General features: G+C 39.0%; 1 protein-coding gene and 1 long non-coding RNA gene across 29 annotated transcripts in view; one reads left to right on the top strand and one right to left on the bottom strand.

Moving 5' to 3' along the window:
• Nucleotides 1-27,578, top strand: part of NFIA (nuclear factor I A) — a 520,766-nt gene that overhangs the window by 324,176 nt on the left and 169,012 nt on the right. The gene's annotated exons all lie outside the window — the stretch shown is intronic.
• On the bottom strand, nt 15,365-22,352 carry LOC139079152 (uncharacterized). Its single transcript, XR_011532500.1, has 2 exons — nt 22,222-22,352; nt 15,365-18,320 (listed from the first exon to the last, which is right to left on the bottom strand). It is a non-coding gene; the product is annotated as an uncharacterized lncRNA (long non-coding RNA).

Genomic DNA, 27,578 nt, shown 5'->3' with positions numbered 1-27,578 from the left:
TGGCTGAGTGGCTATGGTGTGGTCCAGAGATCCAGGCAGTCACCGTGGATGCTTGTTTCACGTGCTCGGCTGAGACCAGTCAGGGGAGGAGATGAGGTGAAAACGTATCCTGCGTAGCGAGGCCGTTTTCTCTGCCTGATCCACTGTGCACGAGATAATTCCTCAGAAAGGAGTCGGGGGGGACCAGACGAGGCAGTGCTTTCAAAGAGCTTTCCACATGAGATGAGAGCGGTGACGGAGGCTTGGGGCTGTGCCTTTCTGTGCTGCTTGCCTGAAGTGGCACAAACTTTATATACAACAGGTTTAAGATTTATTTTAGTTTTGCATTTGTTTACTTAAGTTTATAGCAATTGCTTTCTGGCAGTTGTGCTACTTAGCAGATTGAAATGAAATCATGGGGCGAATTAAAACATACTGCTGTTAGTGCTGATTAGAATGTTAGCTGAGTGTAAATACGGAGGCAGGGCCAACTTCTCAGACACTTGGCGTGGGTGCCGTGGAACTCCAGGCTGCACGGGAAGCTGTGTGCTTGGATGCATTAAACCCTCGGACACTTGGGGCACACTCCTGCCTCTGGCCTGTTAGTGAATTGTGCCCGTCCCAAGGTAGATGGAGAAGCTGGGGAAATGAGAATGAGGGAAATTGTTTGAACTTAAAAAACAAAACCTGGAGGAAAGAATTTTAATTAAACCCCGTGCAGTTTTCACTCTGTCTTTGGTTTTTAGATATAAATAAATAATACTAAACTAAGTTGAAGAACTTTAGGGTTTGTGGTGTTTTGAAGAATGATCTAATAGCAAATATATTTCTACAACTTGTTAAAATTTTTTTCTGTGTGATGTCTTTAAAAATACACTTGTGAATTAACTTCTCCAGGGAGTCAGTTTATTCAGTGAATTCCTTAAATAGATCTTCTGTTTAATGTCACCTATGGAGTGGGTTTTATATTCTGATTGAAACCTGAATTCTTAAAGATCATTTTTAATTGATAGAGCATTTTACTTAGTACTTAAGTAGCTGTTCAATAAAGTTGTTTGTCATGCAGGTGGTTGTGTTTTGTGTCAATAAGTAGTGGAATCCCCTAGTGATCATATTGTAGTAATAGAGTTTATAGAGTCTGGGCTTTTGGAAATCCACAGTTTTAGGGTTTGTTGAGTCATGGAGCCCTTAGGTGCTGTGCACTCAGTGTGTACTCTATTGTAAGAGGTAGCCAAAAAATGTGATTGTTCATTTCTTTTTCACTGATTATCTCTTGCTGTTTAGTCAACAACATTTGTAGCTAAGACTCTTGTAAGTTTATTTCCAGTCTTTTCTCTCATAGTCGGCAATTGTCAACCAAGGCCTTATGGTATTGACAGTGCTGAAATTTGAACGCTGCATCCTTCAGTGTAAAAGATGGATGCCAATTAGGATGCTTAAGCTCTGGAAATTTCAACATAGAGCCACACAGGCATTTAGAAGTGCAATATGAAAGCTGCCTGACAGGTCCTTAATGCCCGTTTACAGAGCACGTTCCGAACGTTACATGATGTGACAAATGGGAAGGAGGTTAATTAAAAGTCTTTTGCTAATTCTCATATTTCTTACTGTGGGTTAGTGACAGGGAACTTATACTTTTATTTTTAAATTAAAAATCAGGAGTCCATGCTTCTTTATAACAAATCGTAGTACGTTTTTAATCTTCAAATTAGGAATGTGTAAGTAGTACTGATTGTTACTTGCCAGTTTTTTCTGTTCTTTTCTCTTATGTATTATTGATTGGCAATTTATTTAGGTGAATAATGCTATTGTAGCAAAGGTAAAAATTAAATCATTTAAAAATGTGCTGTTTTTCCTTTGCTCATAATGGATTATATCTGTGAGTATGTATGTACGTAGGACTTTTCAAATTGCCTGGAACATGGTATAAAATGCCAGTTGGGTGATGTTTAGGGAGGTAGAATAAGGCATATTTTTGCAAATTCCAAAAGAATTCATCAGCATTCTTGCTTCTATGAAAAGCACAGAACTTTTCAGTATTTTAAGGGAAAGTTTGTTTTGCCCTTGTTAGACGTAGTCCATATTTTAGATCAGTGAATTACAAAATCTTTTCTACAGGAAATTTTTCTATTAGTCTTTCCAAAGTAAGTATTCTCATACAAAAGAGTTGTTTGTGTTTTAAATTTATGTGGTGGTGTATTTGGCATTTTACCCTTTTCTACATAAGGCACACATATAATTAGTACGTAAGGTGTGTGTGTATGCTCGTGTCTACCCAAGTATGTATAGGGAGATGAGATTCACTTTCTATACCATAGCTTTTCACATTGGGCAACCCAAACAGCTGTTATTCCTTTTATAGCTTCTTTAATCTATGTGCCAACAAGTCAGTTTACAAAATCTGTTTTGTTGATGACTGCTGCGATAATAATTGTAGTGTTTTGTGGCTTGGCAAAAGGCTGGGGTCTCCTCTGAGGACTCTTGCCAGAAGCTTTGAAGGGGTTGAGGTGGATTCACTGCCAAAATGAGTCACCACTCTCTATTTTATTTAGTGTCCTCTGCCAAGGCCTGAGACACTTTCTGTTTTCATTCTTCTGTAGGTTTTCCTCCCCACATTGTGGTTTTCTTCACAGCCAGAGGCCCGGGTCTGCCAGAATAGGTGAGAGGGGCTGGCTGCCCTTCGCTCAGCGCCGGAGTGCAGTGGGACGAGGGGCTGGGGTTTAGCACTTATGCACCTTGAACGAATGTGAGTTTATGCAGTTATGGAGTATAAATAAAATGTTGGACTTGGATAATCTGGTACACTAGTCAGCTGGATTTGGGTCAGAAACTCTCAGAAGAGTAGTTATTACTTACTTTTAAGGAGCATTCAAATACTGTGACAGTGTTCTAGTGCTTTTCATAATTGATTGTGTATAATCCTTAGATTATTCATGAGTTCAGGCTCTAGGCCCAAATCTTGAATTTTTCCTTAAACAAAAGAGTACCATCCTCCTCCTCTTAAATGCTGTAATATTTTGCCTCACATAAACTATTTTCTACACATACCTAATAGTTTTCAAGGAATAATCCTAAAAACTTTATTTCTACCTGTCTTGATTGAATTTGTCACCAGTAAATGGACTCAAAGATATGAATTGCTAGTCTGTTGTCTAAGGTACAGCAGAGATTTAAAGACTTTTTCTTCATTAAATACTTTCAATAGATTGAAATAAGTTGGAATAAATATCCTTTTGCTAGGTTCTTCCAACTCAGATACACATTATGTATATAGAAAGATGGCTGGGTTAAATTTGAATCTTCAAAATGTAAGCATAAATGGCATTTCATACGTTAATATGAGGAGAACTCAGTCAGACCTTTGATAACTTCGACCCCATAAATTCAGATGACTTTTTCTTAACTAAAGTTATGGCAGCATCCTAAAATCTAATAAACTATGCAGGATTAAACTGAAGGATGCAGTTTTTGTTTTAAGTACCCATTCATTGTGTTAGATCTTTAAACATGGTCTACAGAGTAAAACTTCATTATAACATCCCCTGAAAACATTTCCATTAATACAAACTATATTTTTCAAAGTTCAAAGTCCTAACTGGGGCACTGAAATATTTTCCACGTATTATGGTCCAAGCTTTTGTTCCTCAGGAAAAAAAATGCCATAGAAATGATTTTATTTAACACTTTGTTTAAAAAATAAATGCTATTAATAATTGATTATTTTCCTCATAAATATTTCAGTTAGAAAATGTATAAATACATAGATGAAGAGTCTAAGATAATATTAGGATAAAAATTGATCTAATCATATCCTACAAAGGTCAGTGGTTAGCATTCGGATAAGTTAATGTATGTGAAAACCCTTTATAAACTGTGAACTAGTATAGAAATATCAAGACATTAAAGTTTTTATTTCTTTTTTATTTTCTTAAACTTCAGATTATCAGATTCTTCTTTCCATCTATCTACTTCATAGTTTTCATTTAAAATAGCAAAAAATAGGAAAACAGAAAGAGTTACTAAAAACCTGTAGTCACTTTGTGATATAAATTCATTCGGAATTTAAATACTCAGAGTTCACGGCAAGATTCCAAGACAAATTCTTCTGGATGATCTATAAACCACTCAATCCCTGGTTAATGCTCAAACCGTGTGAAAAGTTCCAGGTGAAGTTCACTTTGAGCCTTGTCTGAACCCCATAAACCGAGTGAAGTCCTGTAAACCCTCTGTGAACCCCAAAGAATCAAAATAAACTTGGTGCATCCAGTTAAAATCAACTGTTTTCTAGTGGCTGCTTTGTGTCCCCAAAATTTAAAGACAAACTTTGCATTTGGGAGTGAGCTGCTTTATTTTGGAAGATAAGAATCATAAGCTGCTTTATTTAAATACAGTTATCCTGTTGTGAAGATCTAATAATAATGCTATTTTGAAAGAGGAACCGAAACCTCCTGACAAGAATTAATATTCCCAGGATCTTTCATAAAGTTGGTAAAACATATATGTAGTAGTAGTAATGGTTGTTTTAATGATGAATTAATAATAGAGCTCTTCATCAACTTTATTTGGAAGAGTAGTGTTATCTTGAGTTTATACTGAACCTTTGTGCCAAAAACTTAAATGAGACTCTGATATATCATTTATTGTGATAGTGTGAGTTGATAGGAGCTAGGTATCGTTAGTCCCTTCATGCAAAAAGTGAAACAATCACTGATCAGTTAAGTCACTTGGCTTCCAACTGGTTGCATGACCTCAGATATAGGTATATTAATCTTTTGGGGCATCAGTCTCCTCATTTTTCAGAAGAGGAGACTGAACTAAAATGACTTCTTATGTTTCTTTCAACTCTTAAAAAAATCTAGAAATACTATTGCTGTAGGTTTAGAAAGTCCGTCTCCAGAATCAACAGCCTTTGTGTGGTTCTTCATTATATCCGTTTTGAAGATGAGGTGACTGATCCATGGAGGACACATTGTAAATCACTAGCCTAACTTCCCTTGTTAATCACCTGATCAGAAGTATAATCATAGTTGTCACATACTGAGTGCTTGCTCTGTCTTAGACGTCATGTACTGGGGGCTTTCCATGAATTAGCTCACTGGTCCTGTAGTTCTTGATTAGGAGCTTTAGTATCTTACTTTATCAATGATTCTATTAAGTTGACTAAGCATTTTGCATGGCTGTTTTTACAGGCCAGTGTTCTGGAGTGTTTGAGTCCTGAAATCATTCCTTTGCTTGTAAATGTTGACAGGTAACCAAAATGAGGACTCTTTCAATATCTTAACCATTTCACTTTTTTGACTGTTTGTCTGATGATAAATTTTGTAAAGATTAAGTTATTTTCATACATTTGTCCGTCCATCCATCCATCCATCCATCCATCCTCTCATCCTCTCACTTGTGTAGATGCAACCTTTTGTGCAGTGGAGAAAACTAGATGAGTAAGAAATGTTCCTTGTCTTCAACAGTTTACAAGTCCCAAAGTTACAGGTTCACTGTGAAGAGTGTCAAGACACATCTTAGGTTCATCACCTAAATGGCAGGGATCAGTATTTTCAGATGGGTAAAATGGTGAGCTCACATTGAGTGAAGTGCGTGCTTCACAGACTTTCATGTTTCGTTTCCACATAGGAGGTGGTGCTCAAAGAACTGGGCTTTCAGAATGTAGATGTGTAGCCCCGTTCTAGGTGCCAATGAAAGTAGATAGTTGCTGAAATAGTCCTCTCCAAGCAGTGAACAGTATCTTTGAAGCAGTCACTACATACGCAGCACCTACACTGGGCTTTGTCTGTTGGAGGGTCAGCTCATTAAAGCTGCTTTCTGGGTCTTTGTTAATGTCATGCAGACCTTGTGGCAGATGTTACAGCTGCCAGCCTGGCACAGTCCGCTGGGGCATGCTGTAATTGCTCTAGATGCCGCCCTTAATGGCGGGAGAAGAAGGCAGCATCGTGGGGGTGCTGGTGAGAGGATGCCCTCAGGCCACGGTGGACATCTGGTCACCACTGCTGTTTCATGCACTGTCTGTCTGGAGCCTGCAAATGGTGGACCTTTGAGTTCGGTTTGCTGCCACCACTGCATTCCTCGCAGCTATCATTATTGCACAGCTGGGCAGTGATTTTAGCTTGGAAAAGGGGTGTTTATCTCAGGGCCAGAAACAGTCTACTGCCAGCATGACCCTGAGAACTTTCTTATGTTTATTATATGAGAGAGTAAGTATCCTCATGGCCTCCTTTTTTAAGTGTTTCCTGGTGTTGAACTTTCTCTTTTTTTGTGAGAATGTTATCTTTCATTATTTGTGCAACCTTAAAGGACTAAATTTCCTCTTCAAGAGTTTTAAATATTTCTTGTTTGTATGTAGGGTGATAAGCAAACATTGATCTGAGAAAGTTCTGAAAAATCTCATCAGGCAGCATTCACCAAGCCCTGTGTGTCAGCACTGAGCTGGAGCAGGGACGACGGAGGCCTCAGCTCCAGCAGCACTTACTCCAGCCGCAGGGACAGACCTGTGCACAGTTAGCCATGATACTGGACCGACTGCGATCCAGGCAAAAAGAAGTAAAATGTGTGACAATGTGAGTACAGTTATGATCTATGTGTACAATAATGCAAGATAGTACTTTTAACTAAAATCTTCAGTGAGGTGGATTTTGGAAAACTTCACGCACAAAACATCTTGATGCACAAATTAGACAGCTTCCTATTTAAGACATGCTTGAGAGGAAGAGTTTCAGGCTGTCTGGAGTCCCCAAATTTGTTTGCCCGCAGAACTAAAAGTAAGTCCCTCTCCATGTGATCTTTTCTCCAGTAGCGGTGTCTTCTTGAGGTGCAGTGTCCTTCTGGCTGCAGCAGAGCCGCAGCCTCTGGTCAAGTTGCAGAGGAAAGCTCCGAGGCCATTAACGAAGGGATTTAGCCATTTATTAGAACCGGTCCCAAAGTTTTTCTTTGAAGAAGGTGCCCTTTCTGCAGTCCAAACTTAAATACCAACTTAAACAAGAAACTTCCACTTTAGGTGTGCTCAATAAATATTCAGTGACCATTTCTGGGGTATTATGAGACACTTTTAAGCCACTTAATTATAAAGATATTAGTAACTAAAAAATTGCCAATTAAGACCCTCCTCCCCCAATGCCATCCCTCTATGCACACCCACTCTAAGTGCTCCTGGAGAAGTTAAGGTCCAACCTGACCCGAGTGACTTTACAGATATAGAGGTAGCATTTCATGGTCCCTGAAGTGATACTTTCTTGCAAGAGCATTCAGACAATTTTGTTTTAATTGATTCTAACTCTTAAGTAAGCAACAAATCTGTGTCTGTCTCCTTTTAATTATTTATTGGAGCTGTGAGAGAGAAATGGGCAATCATTCAGTGATCCATTCAAATATCTTAAAAGGAAGGCATCCATCTTCTATATGACATACGTACTGAGACACATAAAGTAATATTTTGTAATTAATATTGTTTATAGGACAAACCATTAAAAACACAACTTATACAAGATGCCCCATAAATACTTTTGATTGAAAAAACAAATCTACAACTTTTAAATTTATGAAATTAAGTGAGGAAGCAAGTCAAATATAAGAACATGATAAATAAATGAAGAAATTTTCAGAAGGGAGCCAAATGTTATAGTTAGGACGAACAATGAAATAATCCTACTATAAGAAAATTAATTCAACCAACACGTGTTTTGTCTTCTGTATGCTTAATAGGAAGTGTGCCTGGGGGAAATGAAGGAAATGTGTCAAAATGAATAGTGTTCATTACCACGTTCCAATGGACAAGTGTGAGTACACAAGATGCACTAGTGAAACAGTGAATTCAAGGAAGCAAGCACAATATAGATTGGAATCATTGTGGATGAGTACTTTCTAAAAGAGGCAGAAAAAATAACACAATTCATTTTCCAGGAAAGTACTTATAAATTAGGCTTGTTTGCTACAAGTAGACAGAAAGCATGTGGAAGTTTTCATCTGTTTTCCGTAGAGTTGGTCAGATGCTGGGCACAATGTACAAGTCCTTGTGCTAGTCCTCTGCTGAAAGTGATCATTTTAATTGGATTGCTTCTTTGGAAACAAGACAAAGAGTACATTGCTAAAAGCTTCAGGAGGCCATTTTCAATATTTGTAATAATATAAGTGCTAGAAATGTGCTTCCATTTATATGCAAAGGCAATAATGCCATTGTAAGCATAGAGTCTCTATAAGACTTTTAGAATATTGTCTATTTAAATGCAAACAGGCAAAAATTATTTTTAACTTCAGATTAGAGAACCAACTCCATTTTTCTCCTTTGCAACTTTCTGGCCACACTTTCTGTTTCTGCTCCCAAGAACAATTTAAAAGTTGCTTTTTGTTTTGCTAAAAAGAGAATGTTTATTTATATAAGTACTGTGTCAGTTCTGTATGATCTGGATGGTGTGTATCATAAATATAATTTCCATATGATTGGCTGAATTTTTCACTTTTAGTTAAGATGTCTGTTGTAGCCTAAAACTTGGGAATGTTTGCATTGAGAGGTAATTTAGAATTTATTACCTTACTTTTAAGAGCCCCACTGATAAGATAGACTTAAAAGTTCAATTATGAAATTCCATCATCTATGTTTATGTATACGCATGAAATAGGTTTGGAAATTAGATAGCCTATATGATATAATACACGTATTTATTTTCATGATTTGAATTTAAGCTTTTACAATGTTATAAACATTATCAGACAGAAATTGAAGTGATGAGACAACCATGGCCCAGTCTGGTGCCTGTTGAGATGTACACTGGGGTGTTTAACTGTCCTGTGGACATTGTGAGTGTGAAGCAAGAGGCCCTCTGGGTCTCCTTTCTGAAGCCAAGAGATTTCACTATTCTAGCATGCCACTGAAAAAGATGCTATAACAGTAGTTTTAAAAATCTTATCTTGAAATTTTTTTCTTGCAAGTAAGGAATTATGTTTAAAGTTAAGGCCCTTACTACAGGATAATATAACTGTATTTAACATAGAAAAAACTCATTGACAGTCTGTGTGGATTTGCTTCATTTGAACTACAGATTGGTTAAACTTACTTTACTTTTGGATATTCCATAAGTTCCAACATCTCTTTCTGTCTTTCCTGTGTGTGAGAAGTTATACACAACAGAGGAAAGATGGAAAAACTGGAGAGCTTGCATTTCCCTTATTTTCACTGTTGTTCCATCCCTCTGTGCTTGTTCTTTGTTTAAATAAACGTTTTTAGTCTGTCTTTCACACATCATCGCTTCTTGCTTCAAAGACTTCTTTTAATAATTTAGCCCTGGCTCACTTTTCTTTTGCGTATGAAATTGATTTAACTAAAGTGTGTGTGTGTGTCTGTGTGTGTGTGCGCCAACATGCACACACACATCTGTGCAAATAAAAATTTCACTGTAGAGGAAAGTCTGTGATCTCTGGTTTCCTTTAAACATACACACACACAACTTGTTGAAGTGAGGAAGCCTAAGCTTGGAGTCAATCTACTTTTGAGATCCAGATTTTTCTCTTAGTGCTGTCTTAGTTTCTTCAACCTGAAATAAAGATATTTACTTTGCAAAAGTTGCTGGGAAAGTTACGTGTATGTAAATTACTCAGCTCACAGTGTTCTTACTGGCCATTCTTACTGTTTTCAGGCAGTTAGTACCTGCATCACCATCATCGTTATCACATAGGTACACAATTAAGTAATACATTTATTTGAAGCTGATAATAAGTAAGTAAACTGATAAAATAAGTTAACTGGTAATAAGCAGAAGATTGAGATTAAGGCTTTTTGTTGCTAAGAAATTGATCTTAAGTATAATCACCTGAAAATTGATAGTTATATTAACCTGAAAATGATAAAATATTTTAAAAATCATGACTATTACCTGTGTGATTGTTTTTGATTGTCAAACCAACTGATGTTAAAATGGGAATTAATTTTTCCATTAACATAGTGTCTCTAATTGTAAAAAATGTTTCACCAATCACAAATTTCAATCAAAACAGAAGTAGTGATATTCTAATAGCTGTACATAGTAGTAAAAATATAAATATAGTTTAGAATTTGAAAATACTGTATTAGGAGCTAAGCTGTCCGGTTATTTTTCTTGTTCTTTAATTACAGTCAGATCAACTTAAATATTGTGTCCTATAGCAGGTACATACAGAATCAGTTACCATTTTAAGTCCAGTAATTCTGGGAAGTTCTTCTAGTTATTTCCTACATTATTAAAAATTAGAGCCATGCTTGGAAAGATGTCTTTTTCAATATTGTCTCCCACATCCAGCATCAGTGCCTCTTCACTCTGTGACTATTGAACTTTATGTTCTTTGGGGAGACTCAAGTAGAAGCTCTGTATTAACCAGCTTGCAAGACAGCTGAGACTTTTCATTTTCTTTGTGACGTACTAACTGATACCGGTAACCTGTTGAACACTTGTGGCCGATAGTTACTAGCACATCCTAGCACTTTTGTTTCTACTGAGTGAGTGCTTACCAAGAGTCAGTTATGTTATTCCCAGACCTGTTTGTAATGGCATTATTGGTATTGTTATTATATAAATTGATTAAATTTATGTGAACTGATGACATACAACTTCAAAATGAAAAAGAAAGTTTTATTTCTGTGAGACTAAGCGCTTTGGAAAGACTGATTAAAGGTGAGTTAGAAACGTTTCTGTCAGATTAAGTGTGGGTGAGGTGTCTCAACTGTAAATGGAAATTTGTAAAAATATAAAAGGATTCTGTGCTCAGATTATTTTAGAAATATCTTTAGATTCTCCCTGTACTTTACAGAATAAAACTGGAGATCTTCTATGCTGCAGTGTAGGTGTGATTTATCTAAGGAAGATGCTGCAGGGCGCAGGCTGACGTTCTGGTTAAAGCCAGGACCCTGCGCAGAAAGACTGGCCAGGCACGTGCACTCGTGTATTCACAAAGTGCCTGAGGTGTGTGTGTCTCATAGCAGAGTTCTCCTTCTCCGGTTGTTTACACTCGCCAGTCAACTTCTGGCCCCACTGTGTTGGATTAGAGCACTTCTACTTTATGTCTTGTTCACATTCTCCTCGGTGCTTTAGAGACACTCTGTTCCCTTCCTATAAGGGAAGGAAGAGGAAATTGGCAGGTGGGATTCTTACGTTGGGATGTGAGACTCGTAAAGGTCCACGACCTGATATGCTTGTGTATGAGTTGATAGTCTCAGGTTGGTCTAGTTTTGAGGTTCCATCAAAAAAAATTCAGCCCAACCAGAAGGGGTGCCAGATGGTCTGATTATGGACATTGGGTGGTAGCTTAGTGGAGCAGTGGACAACACGGAGGCAGAAGGTGAGCGTCGCCAAAATTGGGCAGAACCAAGAAATAGAGGACATGGGCAGGTGGCACTCATCCAGGCCGTGGTTGGTATCAGAAAAGTCTGTCGGCAGGGCTCTAGTGCTCTGTGTCTGTCTTCGCGAAGACAGAACCCAGTAGCCAAAGGACTGAAAGTTTCCCAAGGACAGTGGAAGCTGCATCTGCTTCCTGTGTTAGCATAACCATTTCTGAAGAAGATAAACACGTGCTCTTGGTGGTGCTTCGTGGTTTTGGTCCTGGCACCTACTATTGCCTGGCACCAAAAAAAGCAAAGAATGATTGTTGGCTAATTTGACCTATCTTGGTGGCATTTTTAATACGGATACATCCTTCAGTAAAGCAAGGATAGGCATTATTATTATTTTTTTAAAAAATATGTATGTACTGTTTTTGTAAATTTGGATTTCTGTTTTGGTTTGACTATTTTGTTGTTTCTGGTGGTGGTGTGGGGGTGTTTTATAGTGGGGCATGTGTGTAGCTCAACTGAGGTGCTCAAGGCAGACTCCATAAGCATAAAAGTACTTGGCAGGGGTTTATTTCATGTGTCTCATCTCACATCGTTTGTGGCACTGAAAGTGAGATAGTAATTCTCAAAGGGTTGTGACAGTTCATTCAGAGGTTAGCCCACCTATGTTTATAGTAGTTCTCTGTAATATATTGTAACTAATTTTCACTGTTGTTTTTGGAGAAAACTGTAGACTATAATTATGTTAGCACTTTTTAAACAGGTCCCTGCATTGTCATATTATTTTAAATGGACTCTGTTTTAAAATAACTTTTCATGTTTTGGTTGCAAGAATATAGCTTACACAGATCTGTAGTTAGCAACATACAAGGATCTAGTAAATGAGAGAGCACCAACACAACTCTGGAAGCTTGTGTTAAACATCTCTAGCTCTGCCCTGGGTTTAGAGAGGAAGGGGTGGGGGAAGTAGAAATTCCCTGTTGTTGGACAGTTGATCAGCCCTGTTGGAGAGGCAAGATATTACATAGAGTAGCTAAGGCCCCATGTGAAAAAAATACATGGTAGTTATACAAATGTAAACAGGCTACATGTGAAGCATATGTATTTCACTTTTGTGGTGTGCTCATAGGAAGTCTCTGAACAGAGTTAGAGTAAAGTGCCCTCTCCCGGAACTAAGGGCAGCAGTACCACTTTATGTTGTTCAAATGTTACCTGTATCTTCCCCAAATGGCAGGTATCTGCCTGTAGTCAGTCATCTGGACACACCCTTCTCTGCTACATTTCACTGCCGTATTAGTAATAGAATTTTAGTGTTGACTTAAAAGACAGTCTGCCTTAAAGCAGATTGCATAGTTTGCACACTGTGAATTGTAATTAAAGTGTAAGGGGTGCTTATTATGTCAACAACTGGCATGAGAACCCCCGAGCAGCAGGTGACCCCAAGCATGTGACGTTTGTGACAGCTAGGATCCCCTTTTCACTGGCTTAGCAGTCTGAAAGTCCAAATTGAAAGAAGCCCAGAGGCTGTATATTTCATTAGATCCCAGGGGAAGTACAGGATTCAGCTTCCTTCTGTTTTCCTGGGAGGTCGCCAGAAAGTTTGTAGAGCTCTGCTTCTGTCAGAGGCTCAAAAGAGAAAAGAAAAAGCAGACACAAAACAAAACAAAACACCATACACACCACAAAACCATCCACCAATCACCCCCGGACCATAAATCTGACATTTCCCACAGCCTCTCTGAGACCACAGTGTTGCTGTGTCAGCAATGTGCCCCTTGCTTTGAGTTGTGTGAGAGGAAGGCTCAGTGTTCTGGTGTTTAAAAAATGTTTATTCATCCATATGCAGTGATTCTTTGGGTATAAAACCATGAAAAATTATCAAGTACAGACATCATATGACTTGCTGTAAATCCTTTTGCATTATGTATTACATACTCTTTCCCTCCTACAACGGGGTGGAAGTCTGAATTTGGAAAGATGAAACCACATGAATAATAAAGGAAACAGACAAGGAGATAGCCATGTGTGTTTCAGTTCTGTTGTGGGGGGTAGACCATTCACAGTGTGGTCACATTAAAGGGGTGCTACTTTAGGAGGCTCAGAACCTGGTCAGAGTGGATTTTGATTGTGTTCCATAGTGAGTGTACACCCCACAAAGGTTTGGTTTGGTGGCTCGTCTGGTCTCAGTCATCTGGGAACCTGACTGGCAGTTCAGGAGTGAGTGAGCAGGTGTTGTCTTCCTCGGGGCCCCACCGCGGGCCATAGGCTCTTCCTGTCGTAGAGTTTCCGTGTCACAGAAGAGGGAGCTATGGTCCTTTGTTGCTTGACTTTGGAAATACAGATCTTTTGGAAGTTGATTTTGAATTTGGGACTCAAGCTTCCCACATGAACTGATGTGGCCGCTGCTGGTCTGCCCTCAGGAAGACCAAATTTAAGTCCAATAGGAAGTATTTCCAGCCCCACACATACCCAGCAAACCTTTTAGTCCCTAAGTGTTGTTAAATTTAAATCAGAAAATGAGAATTCTCTGAACCCAGACTCCCTTTTATTGTGTATTTCATTTTTTGGTCAAGAGGGAATTGGAGAGAAGGAGGGTCAGCAGTTGCGGTGGGTGCACCCCTGCAACTGTGCTTGTGGCCCAGAGAGCTGCAAGGCTGGGGAGAGGAGGGTGCCATTTGTAGGTTCGGTAAAAAATCAGAGCCTTCCAGCTTCAGAGCAGCATCCAAGTCTCATTAAGGAACTACAAATTGTTGTTCTATTATAGTCCACCTATTTTAGCAAATTTGCAGTTAGTTAATTTCTTTTTCTTTATATTTTTCAAGTTCAGTTCCTTTATTCAGCCAAAGGGAAACTTGATATCCTTAGCAGAATTTTGTCTGTTCCTCAGAGAGATGAGCGTATTGTAGGTTGGGGGATGTGACAGACATATGTCCGTCTGTGCTGCCTCAGGTGAGCTGGCTAATCACCAGTTTCAATAGCAATGTGAGTGTGCAGAGGTGAAAATTGTCCCAGGCCATGAATTTCCATTTTTACTTAGCTCCTAATGAAGCTTTTTTTTTCCTCTTTGTGTGTTACCTGAACAGTACTTGTTTAATCTTTATTCTTAGTTCATCATCCTTTATCATGTATATGTACCTGCCTTGAAAATAGGTATTATATTGTTTTATCATCTGTACAAAATCGTGTCACTTCATGGATATTCTAAATACGGTCTGTTAATAAATGGCACCCAGTAAAATACGAATTTACCAAAAATAAGCCATTTTCAGGACTTTTGGCTGATTTTGGAGACAGCAGTCTCAATTTTAAGCCAGGTTTTTTAAAAAAAAGAATTTGAGTGTATCTGAGATTGTGTCTACATCAAGCCAAAGGTGAAAGATATTCTGCTGAGTGAAATAGGGTGTGGCAAACAGGCTAGGTATCAGAAGTGATCTCTAGCCTAGCAACAGTTTCAATATCTATCTTCTGAAAGGCATGCTAGAATGAAAACCAAAATAGAATTTTTTAGATCTTATTTTTGATGATCTAAATGTAACTTCTGATGCCCTTTTTTGTTATTGTTGCTGTTCTGCTGTTCTCAGTGACAGCAGCTTTACTGATACACTAGTCCAAACATGGTTGTGTCATTCCTCCACATACTTAGTGCAGTGTTGTTGCTCTCTGGTATGTATCAAGGAGTCTTCAAGAATTATGAAACCACAAATGCAGAAGCCCATCATCACACACTGCAGGAATTTTCTATAATAAGGTCCTGAAAGGATTTATGTGAAACAAAATTTGTGAGCTTAATAGGAGCTGCACCCCGTTCTTAGCCACCACCAGGCCGGATGGAGCCAGAGGAGGGGCCGTTAATTCTGCCAAGAGCAAGGGAAAGGGTTATGCCTTCATCTTCATCTGCACTGAGTAACCTTCTAACTTCAACACAGCGATTGTGCTTATCAATGTGACTGACTGGGATTGGGAAAGAACGTGATTACTTTCCGTGCCTAAGTGGGGTGTTGGTGAAAACAAGGTAAAAGCAGGGCCAGAACTGGACAGATTGACCAAAGTCTTTCCCAGTATTTGATAAAAAGCACCGAGTCAAGTGTTACAGTTTTAATCAGTGTGTTTTAATGGCAGTTGAGAGTTAATAAACCCAATGGACACTTGTCTCGTTATTGACGCGTCGCCATGCAGTTGGGAAGAGGAGTGTGGGCATGTCTTTGCCATCCCAGTGGGGTATTACTCTTTGCATTAGTCCATCACTCATTCCATCGGTAAAGGAACTTCTGAGTTTGCAGTGGATGACCCTGTGTTGCAATTTTGTTGTTAAATTTGGCTAAGTTTGAGCTTGAGGAAAAAAATCAAGAGAACGGAAGGAGAGACTTTTGAACTGATGAATCTGTGCAGTCCAGGCAGGGCCCGTGTGAGCAGTAGGTCTCACGCGCCTCACAGAGAGGCCGCGTCTACACTTTTGCTGTCGTCGCCTGACGGTGTTCTGCTTGGCTTTGCTTCTAAGGACGTGGTGTCTATTTTCCAGAAAATATTTGCACCTATTTATTCCATTTTCTCAAGGAACTTTCAAGTAGATCTTTCAGTGTATGAGCCCAGGGCCATGTTTCTCCTTGGTTGATGCTGTCCTGTTGTGTGTGGTTGGTGATGTGCATCTGCTGGATGTTGTGGAGGGTTAGCATTAGCTCCCTGGGTCGCAGACTCGCTGTCGTGTAGACGTGGTGGGCGCAGAGCTTGGGGAACCTTCCCTTCACTGCTCTGTCTCCAGTGCTCACAGAGTGCTTGGCACACATTGGCTCCTCGGTGAATAGTTGTTGGTTATATTTGTGGAATGATATGCTGACTAAATGGTTAGAGCACATTATGAAGGAATTTTAGTAGAGTTTCAGTTTCTTTGGTTGCTAAATGATTTGTAATGTCTTAATCAGTTTATGACAAATTTTCTAAAATTATTTCAGATATATCAATGACATGTGAAGCCCCATTTTCTGTTTTGTAATCATTAGTTTCTTGGGACACAGTTCTTAGGAAAATATGATTTAGACTTAAAGAATTTAGGAGTTTTATGGGAAATCTAGAACTCATTTGCTTTAATAGCCTTAAAGATGAAGTAAATGAGACCCAGGTTTACCCAGGTTTTCAGTCAACTCTGGATCCCAGATTTCCTGGTTCTGAACCTGGTGTTCTTGGATATTAATCCAAATACCTGGAAACATGCCCTCTCCGTTGCTCTTGCTTTGCTCTCTCGCTGTGAGCACTTTCTTTTTACCAAGAGGGAGTCACGGAGGACTCCAGCAGAGGGGCGTGGGGAAGAGCCCTCGTGGGAATGTCGCTGGCCTGCTGTGAGTGCTGCCAGCCAAATAGCGAGCTGGCGATCTGCCTTCCATGCAGAGGTTATCTTTCTTATTACAACAAAGCTAATTAGTGGATTTTCCAGTGTAAGAAAATGTTGCCGTTAGTGAAGTTTTCCTCACTGTGCCAGAAAGCAGATGGTGGCAGTGAGCAGGGTTTTCTTCTGCCAGGCTTTGTGTATGCTTTCTAAACCTGTAAGAGTCTGCTTTTCCAGATTCAGATTTTGGATTTTTTAAATTTTTTAACAAAAATAGAAACTCGTATTTAAATGTACTTGTATCTTGTGGCCTGTTTGACATATCATGGTTCCTTGAAAATGTTGAGTAACAGCTGATGTTCTGCATGAATTTCTTCTCTAAGTCTCAGGACTTCTTTGTGGTGTTCTCTACTTTCTCTCCTGACAGAAATTAAGAGTTTGTGCCTTGAGAGTGCCACAATAGGGAGTTTTGCTGGGGTTATGAAAAACAGTATATACGATTTTCTTTATGTGGGAATCTTTTTTTATTTTGTTTTGTTTTGCTTCCAATTGCTGAGTAAACACCAGCTCTTCTCAGGAAGGCTCCTTCGAGCCTGCCTCTATTCACTGTGACGTCAGTGTTGGCATACAGTTTTGAATAATTCATTTCCCTATCTACTACTGGTGAGATGTTACTCTCTTGCTATTAATTTAAAATTTTCTTTTTGCCTAATGTTTTTTATGACTTTCATTCCAAATATGTTTGTTTAAAGTTTTCCCTTGTGAAGTCTAAGCATGTCTGTACAATACCAACATGGCGGTACTTAAACAAAGTGCTTTCTGATTTTAAGGCCGCTTGGGAGAATCTGTGACTGCAAGGGTGTAGACATGAGGCTGTTTTGTATGGAAAAGACTTATGGTTTTGTTGACTAACACTTTGGAAATTTTTCCCTTTCTACAGGACTTCCAAAAGGAAATTGTTAAATCATTAAATGAGTTGTTAAAGTATAAAATAAAAATGAAAACGAACTCAGTGATTTTTTTTTTTTGAGGAAGATTAGCCCTGAGCTGACATCCGCTGTCAATCCTCCCCTTTTTGCTGAGAAAGCTTGACCGTGAGCTAACATAGGTCTATGCCCATCTTCCTCTATTTTATATGTGGGACGCCTGCCACAGCATGGCTTGATAAGTGGTGCCATGTCCACATCCGGGATTCAAACCAGTGAACTGGTTCATGCGTGCAGTGCTTGTGAACTTAACTGGTGTGCCACTGGGCCGGCCCCTCAGTGATTTTTTGGGAAATCGTTTGGGTAGATATAACAAGAAAAAATTGTCCCAAAGTTATTAAATAGAAAAGTCTCATGAAATTATGTGCTGTTCTGGGGGTGATAGCCAGAATCAAAGGCAGTGAGAGGATTGCCATCATCCTTCATCCCTTCTTCTGCATCATTCCTGAATAGGCTGTGCTGCTGCCGTTCCATCCATGCCTCAGTACAACCTGATGGTTCAGAGATGGTGTGCAGGACATTACTTCACCTTTCATCCCTGAAGAAACTCTGATTTTTTGCTTGTAACTTTTCTCTTGTCTGTTGCAAATAAAATTTCCTGTCTCACTTGAAGAATTGCTATTTCTGACTGTTCAAAACAATACCACTTCTTCTGTTACCTGATTCTTTTTTCTTTTTACTGTTTTTCTTTTTCGTTGTTTTTCCCACTTATAATTTATTTTTATCTTCTTCTCTAGTAACAAAAATAAAACAAGACAGAGTTTAGAAAAGATACTCGTTGATTTTGAACAAAAATGAGTTTGTCACTGTTTCTTCTTTGCTTATCTTAAGATTGTAGATCTGAAAGGACAGAGGTGACACTGAAATCACTCTGGACTACAGGTTAGGACCTTGGCTCTGTGAATGCGGCAGGGGTGTACATATTGCTGCATGAAGCCCAGCAGGGATGGGGTATGGGGTGAGGTTGCGTGAAAATGAGGGTGTGATTTGCAGATAGGACTGCTTGCTCTTGATACCCAAGCTTCCCTGTGAGCTTCTGCTTGTTCAAAAACTTGGAAAAACCATGTTCATTATGTCCAAAAAATTGGAAAAACCATGGAGCCCAGAGATTTGTCATTTTTCTTGAATATAAAACAAACAGATGAGCCGTTTCCTATGGTAGAAATCGCTACCTCCACTATCCTCCTCTGATAAACTTTGGAAGGGATTCTAATTGAGAGAAACTCCCTGTTCCCATCACCAGTGGGGTGGGGGCGGGGGCGGAAGTAGCTACTCTTAAACAACAAGGAACATGTGCTTTTACAGATAGTACAGAGTTGAATGAGTTTATGAGCTACCTCAGGACTGAATAAAAAGCTCACAATGCTTTGCACACAGTAGGTGATCAATAAATGTTTGATGGACTGAAATAAACAAGCTTCTTCCTCCTGAGAATAATTTAGAGTGATAATGATTTTTAAAAAGTGAATCAGAGTAAAGTTCCAATCACCCACTTAAACAGTTTGATGAAGAGAAGTTGTTGAAGTAGCACCTATATTAGAGACTTCCCAGAAACATGATTTTTTAAATCAAAATAAATCCAGGTGACAAATAAGAAGCTTTTTTTTTTTTTAAGCACATGCTGAAGATCGTTCATTTAGCTAATCCTACCCAAACTATACTAGGTGTTGTATGGAAGACAATTCAATTTTAGGATTATTACTAAGCAAATTCCTCACCCATACTGAGTTACTGAAATGGAAAATACTTATCTCCCACCCAACATAACCACAGAAAAGGATGTAGATTGCATCCTTAAATGGAAACAGAAATGACACCTTACATGAAGGTGAGAGCACATAAGCTCAACCCGGCTTAAGTGGGTAGGACCCGTGACCTATGGTGGACTCCCGAAAGCCTTCCCAGATAGCAAGGCTACATAAGCAAATTCATCTCTTTTAATTATCTGGGTTTGTTTTTTGCTTGTTATGCAGGATGTTTACAGTTTTCTCATTTGTATCAACTCACACATTTTTGAAATTTCATAATTTACTATAGTTTTGGGTGTAGATTAAAGTTCACTGACTAATCTTTTCAGCATGTTCAACTGCTCCATGGTATGAAGATACACAGAGCTTGATGACTTCCAAGTGTGGCTCAAACATCCAAAGCACTTGAGATTAGCACCTTGTGAAGACATTTTAAATATTGTACTGCAATTAATTTTAAATAACTTAGCACTGCATATGTCAGGGAGAAAGCCATGATGGGATCCAAATGGGAACTCCTAAAAGTGAAATGATTCCGTGCATTGAAGTCATTTTATCTATCTTAAAGACATGGAAGCAAAACATGGATGAATGTTTCTACTTCTAGAAGGCTTGGGTGAATTTCTAAAAAGTGAGACATCATTCAAACTTTATTATGGTAATATGAGAAGTCTGAGGACCATTTTCCAGTGGACCAAATGAGTGATAACTCTGTATATTTATAACTCCGTATAAATAAGTAAGACTTATGTCTTACAGGTTCAGAAACTAAGTTATTAGAGAAAAGTTAGTCAATGTGGAAATTGAAAGCACATTTATTTGAAAGATATATAAGAGAAGGTATATCTGAAATATTTTTTTAAAAGCATTGTCCTAAATCCTAGGATCTAGGACCTAGACTAAATTAATTCTTTAAGGATACCTTTTTCAGTAGCTCCTAAAACAAAGTTTTCTGGTGTTCTGGATCACATAATGGATCAAGATATAAAGAGAAAACATTGTTTATGGGATTCTGTGGTTAGGGTTGGGCAAGTTACTGAAGATAAACATTTGCAACTCTTAGTGGGCTATTTGTGGTCATTTATAAAGTAAAGAAGAGACTGTCTTTGACTTATTATGGTTATTGCACTCAATGATCAGCAGCAAATGAAGAAATATCACCTAGTCTCTTTTGATGAAATGGGGATCTCAGCCTTGAATGCAGCCAGAAGACCAATACCTGGATTGCTTAATAATCTGTTTCAAGTTAGAACTTTAGGGCTGGAAAGAACCTTTACAGGATCCCTCACCCCTCATTCTGGTCCTGAATTGAGGACCTTTCAGAAAGCAGGCCTTCTCATTCTGCTGGGTCTCTGCTCGCCACCTGGAATATACCACCATCCAGTCATGCAGTCTCCCCAAAGCCAGAAAATCTGCCCAAAAACATCTGTTGCCATTCCCAAGATAGGTCCTGTTGTATTTCTTGGCCCCAAAGAGCTATTTTTTCACCTTCTGATTTTAATCCCACTTCAACAAATGCCTATTAGCTCCAGATAGTGTGCTGTCTGGCAATAAAAATGATGAGGCAGGAAATAAAAGTAAGCAAGTCAATGTGAATCTTTAGCCAGTTTACATCCTGTAGAAAACCTGCTTTGGTGGCAGCTGCAGGTAGCTCCTATCATTTATGAGGCATTTAAATCATGCCATTCAGGTCTCATAATCCTGAACGTCAGGCATTCTGAAGATGAGTACGTTGAAGTTCAGAGAAGCAAAGGGGCCTGTCTGATTCCACGAAGCTGATACAAATGGCCAAAAAGGGCCTCAAAGCCAGGTTCTCTGATTCAAGCCCTTGCCTTTTCATTGTTACGTAGCTGCCTCTGTTAGAGCTGTTGTTTCTTTTAGAGGGAAGATGCTAGGCCTGATCCAGAATAACATTCTGCACTATCTAGGAAATTGTTTCTAAGGGGAAAAAAAATCTGATTTTTAAAAACTGTTTTGATATTTTGTACTATTCCCAACAATGCTAATTATGCAATAATAGCTCCATATTTCACTGGGAAGCACTCTGCCTAAACCTCTGTCTTAATAGAAAAGCTTATCCCACCCATTGCCACTAGTTAGTGTCCAGGCTGCTGTGAGTTCTGTTTCAAAGCCACAGTCAGTGGTCCTGATTGCTGCTATAAAAGCGATTATTATAAAAGTGCACAACAGTGTGTGCTGCACGTTGATTTCCGCAGGATGCAGGCCTTCTTCGGGAGGGGTGTTGCTGAATGCCCTTATCTGACTGACCGAGAGCAGGGACCTTGCCTTTTTAGGTTGCTGTCTGCAGGTGTCCTGGGTGACAGGCACAGAGTAGATGTACTGATGAATGGGGTGAGCAGGCCCAAAGAAAGGAAATTAAAAAGAAGCAGTGCCGTTTGTCTCGGGAGAATGTTCCAGCATCACTTTCCCCTTTGCTTGAGAGTAGTGGTGTGAAGATTGCTAACACTGCCGAAACCCAGACTTGTCCAAAATCTCTAGTTATATCTCTCACCAGTGGTGGAACTCACGAACACACTGGTGACAGTCCTGTTTTCTCGATGCTTCAGGGAAACAAAAGAAACAAAAACCCAGAACTTCCTGATTTACCCAGCCACAAAACCTTCAACCTCATTACAGTGTCTGCATTTTTTAGGATCATTGTTACTCTGCTATCCTCATTCCTAATTCTTTCACAGAATTATTTTCTGGTGATGGATGTGCCAGGATCCAGCCATTTGATTTTTGAGAGTTTCCTTGTTTAGTCAGTGGACTTAACATCTCTTCCACCAGGTTTTCTCCCTCCTCCCTCCCCTCAACACCAATTCTTAATTCCCTTTCCTCCTTTTTTCCTTTCCAAGCAGGAAAGTGTCACAGTAAACCCCCTACCTTATCTTCCAGAATTCCATAGGAGCTTAGCTCTGGGGGTCTTCTTCTTGAGGCCTTAACCTTACTTCTAGAGAGTCGTCATTATCTTTGTCTAAAGGTCATCGTTAAATTGAATAAAAGGAAAGCTGTGTTTTCCTGTCGATGCACAAAGGCTGTATTGACTTCCCTAATCCAGTTTGCTGAGGGTGAGAGAATTAAATTAGATATCTAAGCACAGAAATTGAGAGCCTTTGAAAACAAAGATAAGGAGACAAGACTGTATTTTCCTTTTTCCTGGGAGCTCTAGGCTCAAGATTTTGCAGGTGTGTCATCTGATCCATGGCTTGCATCGATCAGAACGGTGCCAATGCATATTTAATTAGCAAGGGGACCCTGGATGCATTATAGCCATCATCCCTATATTGAATGGACTGTCAGACTTTCTACACACTTCTCCACCCCCACCCCCCACCCCAATCCGTGCCCCCTCCCTTGCCTCCTTGTTTGGAAAGCTTCTGCATTTTGTCTGAGCAGCTAAAAAGTTTCTTTGTTTTTAGCTGCTGATGCATACAGCGCCACTGAGGAGAATACAAACAAGTAGGGTCCTAAAGTGTTTATTTTGTCTGGGAAGACAAGCTAAACCAATTCGATTCCTTTGGTAAGATTTTCAAACCCTGTAGAAAACCAACAAGAAAAACGAAACAGAAAGAAATACACTGTTCAACTCTTCATGTGTAGATATTTTTAAAAGAGTGAGTCATCTTAGGATTAAAACAGGATGATCCCAGGATAAATATGTTAATAATAGAATTAAAGATTAAATACTTTTCTATCGAAGTATTCTCTTTTAAAAACTCCTTGTTGTTGATCATTAGATGTGGAATGTTAACAAATTTTTAATTTATCAAATTTGAGTGGTAAAAGTCACCATTCTGTCCTGAGTCTGTCATGCTATTGGGGGATCCAATGATATAGAAAAGTTATTTAAGATAGAAGGTGCCGAAAAGTTAGAGCTGGATGTATCTTTTTTTAAAGTTTCGGAAGTTTCTTAGGCGCTTCTGTTGGTGGGGGTTCTTAAAGTGACAGGAGTTTTGGAGTTTTGCCTCAGACGGCTTATGTCTCGAGGTTGTGGTCACTGTTCATTTTCACACAGGTTAAAAAGCCTGAATGCCCAGGCAGAGTGTTGTCTGATAAACAGATGTAATGCACCGACTCTACTCAGAATAAAGAGCAGCACACTGTGAGCACACGCTCAGGACTCGTTCACACTCATCAGCCTGGTTAGCTCAGAGTTCTCGTCTCCAGTCTACTTTTGAGGTAGCTTCTTGCTGGTGAAGTAACAAGGAATTTTTTTCTTGCTGCAATTTGCTGCAGAGAGTCTTGGGAAATTCATTTGCATACATCTTGTTACAAAGACTGACTACTTCCCGGCTGAGACAAAGTGTGGCCTGATAAACAGACTTAACACACAAATGTCTGTCTGGAATAAACAACAGCAAGCTGAGATTTACATTTCCATTATCAGTGATAATCTCTTTCCCAGCATATGGGAATTAAGGACCTTTTCTTTAAAACCAGGACTGTGATGCTGATGTTTTTATACCAGACGTGTCATGTGTGGATTGGGGTTGAATTTTTAAAAGAAACAACTTGTTTGGATAGAAAGATTTATATTATAGAGGTAAACGTACACTTCTTTTTTTGGCACCTTATGGTTTTAAAACTGGGTTTTCTTGCATTCTTTTATTTGATCCACACAACAATTCTGTTAAGTTATGCAAAATAGTCATTAGTGTCCCCATTTTACAGATGAAGAAGCCGAGATCCAGAGCAGTTATATAGCTGAGATTTTTTTAGGACACCATCTCTTTATCGTTTCATGCTCCTTTCAGTAGTGAAATACGAACGCAATAAAAGTTAATACTGGGGCCAGCCCTGTGGCCGAGTGGTTAAGTTCACGAGATCTGCTGCCGTGGCCCAGGGTTTCGCTGGTTCGGATCCTGGGTACGGATATGGCACTGCTTGTCAGGCCACGTTGAGTCAGCGTCCCACGTGCCACAACTAGAAGGACCTGCAGCTAAGATACACAACTATGTACTGAGGGGATTTGGGGAGATAAAGCAGAAAAAAAAAAAGACTGGCAGCAGTTGTTAGCTGAGGTGCTAATCTTAAAAAAAAAAAAAAAGTTAATACTTAGAGTACTAACTGACCCTAAATAGCATGGTTAGCCTCAACAGATGGCATTTTATTATTTTAATAAATATGCTTACGGATATCCAGATACATGAAAATAATGCATATGTACTATAACTTAATTATACATCATTTTCATTTGATTCATTTGTTTTTATAGGGTGAAAGTTTACGGGGAAATTTTCTACTTTAAGTTGTATAGATGATTATGTGAGTAATCTTTAAGCATATATTCTTTTGTTTAAGAACTCCAAGAACTTACTGTTATAATTAATATTGTTTTTGAAAAAGTGACTAAAAAGGGGAAATTGAACACAATTCTGATACACAATAATGTTATAGTGATGGCTTTTTAAGTAGGTCTCTGTCTACACATGAGTGGGTTGGTGACCAGGTTGACTCAATAACTTGAGTTCTTAATTGATCAACATGTCACTATCACATGTCAACACAGCTCCTGTTATGGGAAAAACAAAATTCAAAGTGATTGCCTATTATCATTACCTAAATGAATTTTAGTCATAGACCCTTTTCAAAGAAAATGTAAGAAGTTATAAATTTAATATCATGCTTGCATATCTTTTAGAATCACCATATTCTCGCTACTGACTTCATTTATAACTTCACTGAAAAAGCTGATCATTACTTGAAATCAGCCCCATGCAAAGATTGAAGGTTTAAAGATTGAGTCATTTTGTCATTACTTTCAGAGTGACTGAATTTGTAATTTTTAGAGCTTAGAAATGATTCTCCTCACTGTCATAACACAACAATAGTTATGCCATTTAATTTTTTCTGTCAGCGTATTAAAACCGTATATCATTCCCCAACCTCCTTGTGCACATAGAAAATAACACATTTATGAGTAGGTGATAAGACAGTTGAATCGCTTCAACCTAAATAGTCTCGTCATCATCCACAGTCCCTACTAAACAGATGGGCCTCGAATACCAGCATTAATGCCAAAAATTCTATTTCCTGCAAATTTAATATTTCACAAATTCTTCAGAAAGGCATTTTAGAAAAAGTTTCAAGAAAGAAAATGGTAGAGACCTAGATTAGATGACACTTTTAAGTATGCCCTGAAAATGTGATACGAGGGAGTGGCAAGAAGTGGGTCCCCTGAGCAGCTGGCAGCCCCGGGTGGTCTGGTGGAGCTCTTCCAAGTCACTGCTGCATGAGCATAGCCTTCCCACTCCTGTCCAAATCTGGATTCAAGGAGACGAGGGCCAGTGTGCCCAGACCAGCCTGGTCCTTTGGAACAAGGGCTCTTCCTCTGCCACGTCTCCCCGTCTCCCTTCCGGGAGGAGGGTTCCTATGTGTGCTTTCATTACCGCAGTTATCGTGTACACACATCCACGCAAACACTCAATTCTGGCTTCCTGGGACCGTTAATACTGGTCATGTTTTGCATTTTAAATACAGTAAAGACAAGACTTCCCATTTAGAGAACCGTGGAGTGTTTCCATTTTCAAAGCTATGAAAACTTTTATGGTGTGACTCACCTCATAATTTATCTGTTTTAAAAACTAGGTTATTGTGAGTTAATTTTTCAAGTGCCCACAGTTGTCTGTGTTAATTGACATTAAATATTGGTTTGGTTATTTACTAAGCTTAAAGGATTTTATCCATTCTCTGGAAATGCTAATAATTGAATATTTTTACTGGTCCAGATTTAATGATGGTATTACAAGTATCTGTTTGTTCTTTGCAAGACCACTATGGACTGTATTTAACTGGTGGTATTCATTGGTGTTTACACATATGCTACAAATTGTATATATACATAAATGTACCTGTACACTGAAATTCTACATTCTCAAAGATTTTTCAAATATTTCCTCATACGTTGGTCTTTATGGTCAAGGTGATACTGGAAAAAATAGGCAGTATTTCTAAATATTTTAAAGTATTGCAATAATATTTCTCTTACACTTGCAGCTATGAGACTAATAAGCAAAATGTGGCTATCATAGCCATTTGATTTTCTTGATTTTCTTAGTGTAATAAACATGTTATAAGACTAGAGTAATTCTAAACCTTACACTACCAACTAGACGTAGGATTGTTTTCCATTATAACATATGGGGAAAATGAATCTTGATATTCTTTGGCCTGACGCGTCTTTCCAAACCATAAGAAACAAAAACTTACTTAAATTCTGGACATCTTTAAGGACTAATTCTAGAGGGTAGCAGTTTATTGTATTCAGAGTATAATCGCCCTTATTTCTTATGTTCCTTTGCTCCAAGAATGGTCCTCACTCTTCATTTATTTGCAGGAAAGTATTCATTCCTGTCTTTGCCTTTTCTTTCTCACACTATACACGACCCCAGTGCTGTTAGATGGCATCTCACTGTATTTCTTTCACTGGGTTAACTCGTTTCTGGATGCCTTAAGGTTTCTTCATATCACCTTTTAGTTTATGGGATTTAAAAACTGGACACAAAATTCTAACAGAGGCTTTTCAAACTTCATCTTTAGCCAAAGCATTATGCACCTAGGGAGGTTGAAAACTAGGGTAAATTATTTTTTGAGTGGAACCAGAATTTGTACTTTCGTGGTCTACAGACTTTTGTTGCCATCACGTAGACCAATAGGAATTACACTGGTTTATTTGAGGGCAGGAAGGGCTCTTCACCGTAGCGCATCTGTCTTTCCTTTATCAGTTACTCACAACAACAGTTGTTAGGATTCTGAGGTGCTTTTGGGCATCAGATGTGGCAGATTTCTCTTATCCTTGCACTTTTCGAATACTTGAGATATTCCTCTGTTGCCCATCATGTTAGCTTTCGCACGTTTCTGGGGGGCCTCCTCTGTGTTAGACACTGTTTTCAGCTCTCATTATTTGGAGGTGGCCTCCTGTGCTGTCGGCCAGGGGATCATAAGAGGTGTTTGTCCGCAACGTCTAACCACCATGCAACGTTTCCCACCTACGAACCAAAGGGACGTGCCTCTCTCTCCCTCACCAGGCCCCACGAAGTGGGACGTCAAGCAGAAAGAAAGGCCTTGTTTGCTCTCCTTTTTCATTTTCTAAGTCCTAATCCCCTTTTAGTGTGAACTGAGTGCATTCAGTCACTGGCAGTGGTTCAGTGTTAGAAAGCCAAACAAGTGAAAAATCCGTCTCTTTAGTTGAGCAGATATTGGATCCTTGGCCGGGCCCGGCACCCTTGGAAGCCCAGGGC

This window comes from Equus przewalskii, chromosome 24 (genome assembly GCF_037783145.1).
Source record: "Equus przewalskii isolate Varuska chromosome 24, EquPr2, whole genome shotgun sequence".
Taxonomy (NCBI): domain Eukaryota; kingdom Metazoa; phylum Chordata; class Mammalia; order Perissodactyla; family Equidae; genus Equus; species Equus przewalskii.
The sequence above is the reverse complement of the archived record's forward strand: the minus strand, read 5'-3'. Positions and strand labels throughout refer to the sequence as shown.